The sequence below is a fragment of the Peromyscus leucopus genome, chromosome 8b (assembly GCF_004664715.2).
Source record: "Peromyscus leucopus breed LL Stock chromosome 8b, UCI_PerLeu_2.1, whole genome shotgun sequence".
NCBI lineage: Eukaryota > Metazoa > Chordata > Mammalia > Rodentia > Cricetidae > Peromyscus > Peromyscus leucopus.
The window spans coordinates 71,530,452-71,532,600 of NC_051086.1; the positions used below are offsets into that span (position 1 = coordinate 71,530,452).

Here is a 2,149-nt window from a genome sequence, read left to right on the forward strand (position 1 = left end):
ATTCTGGCTTGGAAACCACTGCCTCTGCACCAGAACTGGAACAAAAGTGATCTCCACCCTGCCTAGGAGGCCTGCCGGATTGGCCCCTGGGCCCAGCCCGCAGGTCCCTCCCACTGACTATGGCAACAGCCAGAACTGGGAGCCTCCTAGGTGCTACACCTGCATCAGCCGCCCCAGGCCTCCCTTGGGGCCTCTCCCTTCAAACCACAGCGTCCCCACCCCACCCCCACCCCAGGTGGGATGCTGGCGCCTCAGCCTGGAGGGACCCTTCTCATTTCCAGGATAAACAGACTGTCATCCTGGCCCAGCCCTCTGCGGGCTGGCTGCTCCCCGCCCCCTCAATCCGCAGTGCACAGCCCGCTCTGTTCTCCTGCCAACTTGGCAGCTCGCTGCTGCTGCTGTTACTATCAACACCTCTGAGGGAAAAGGGAGAGAAGTCGGCTCTGATCGCCTAGTGCACTGAGCAACAAATTCACGTTGAGCCAGAGCACTCTGGAATGTCTCCCAAGCTCCGAAGGCTCCGGGTGGGGCAAGGTAGGATCCGTGTAACAGAAAACAGATAGGGCTGGAGATCAGCCCTGGGTCGGATCCGAACAGCCCCCTAGCAGGACCACTGGAACCAGGCGAGGACACAAGAACACCCCCCCACCCCGTGCGCGCGCGCGCCCCCGCAGCCCCCACCAGGGAGTGCGGAGCTGGGTGGGTGGGTGGGGGTGGGTAGGAAGAGCTGCTGGAGGCTGCGGCCTCGGAGGCAAAGGCGGTAAATGGATCTTGCTTTCACCTCAGCCCTTGCCACAGTCCAAGGAATGTGGATGGCTTCAATTCAAGCGATGGTGGATCAGGATTTTGTGGTCTGAATAGGAAAATGTTTTGTTTTGTGGTCGTTTTTCATTTTGTTTTTGTTTTTTTCCTTTAGACTGTCAGTTTAGCAATGTGTGAACTGGTTCTTTTCCTTCCATCATCCTTGGACTCCTCTCCCAGTTTAGACTGGGAGTCGGAGGGAGCTCACTTTCTAAACAGTGGGAAGCTTCCCAGGGTCAACCTTATCTTTAACCCCCCCCCCCCCCCCACCAGTGCCACGCAGGCCCAGCCCATTGACTTCATGAAGCTCCTGGTGCCTGTCTCTGTCTCCTGCTAGGGCTCCCGGGACCCAGTCGTCAAGAACCAAGAACTTCAAGGACCCAAGGCACAGTCCGCTGATAGGTCAGTCACCCATGTCCTACAGGACCAAGAGGTGATCTCTGTGCAGCCTTTCCCAGGAGGAAGGCCTTTCCAGCTTTCTCCCTGCTAGCTAAGGTAAAGCCTGTACTTCCTGCCCTAGGGCCTTTGGTATCAGCCGCGGTGATTGGCTCAGTGGACTCGCCTAAATCCAACACCAGCAGGCTGCCCAACCCACCCAAGAATGTGGTCCCGGTTCAAAGCCCCTTATAATCAGCCTGTTTGCTTTTCTATAACACACAGAGAACTTCAGGCACCTCAATGGGCTACAGACTACAGGGATGAAGACGTGAAAACGATGTCTGTATACTGACTGGGTTGTGCTCTCCTGCGCCCTCTCCAGATGTGCCCTCGCCCAGATGTGTAACTGATAGTAAGATAATTTCCAGCCCCAGGGATCTGAAAGCCCTCACCCTCCTGCTAAGAACTACCCAGCTCCCCAGAAAACCTTCATACTATCCCGGGGCCTGGCCACAGGAAAGAACTCACTCTGCAGGCTGGAATGGAAATAAACCCTGAGAGGCTGCACCTGTGAGCAGCCCCTCAGATGATGCCCTGTCAGCGTTTCCATGACAAACTCGTATTTCCGGATGCTTCTCTTCCAGCTTGAAGAGCGTGCCTCTCGGCGAGGCTTGATACTGAAAATGCATTCATAATTTTTTTCCCAAAAAAAGATTGCACGCTCCATAAAAATTTACACTCTCCGTATATGTTTTTGCTCTTTATTCTGAGAGTTTTGGAGTTTAACATTTGTTATGGGTTACATGAAGATATCTGAAACACACATTGGCAAGGTCTGTGGTGCAGAACTACCGATGAATATATTCTACACGATGTGGTAAGACCTACCCCTGCAGGAAGACATCTTCTGCGACCCTTTGCTTGTCTCAAGGCCTGAAATTCCAGTAGCGTTTTCTACTTTTGTGCTCGA

At 54.1% G+C, this 2,149-nt stretch overlaps 1 long non-coding RNA gene across 1 annotated transcript; it reads left to right on the forward strand.

Annotated features, from left to right (window-relative positions):
* Positions 1-341: 341 nt before the first annotated feature.
* On the forward strand, positions 342-1,926 carry LOC114699227. The gene is made up of 3 exons (XR_003735490.2): positions 342-534; positions 1,139-1,296; positions 1,462-1,926. It is a non-coding gene; the product is annotated as an uncharacterized LOC114699227 (long non-coding RNA).
* The last annotated feature ends 223 nt before the right edge of the window (positions 1,927-2,149 follow it).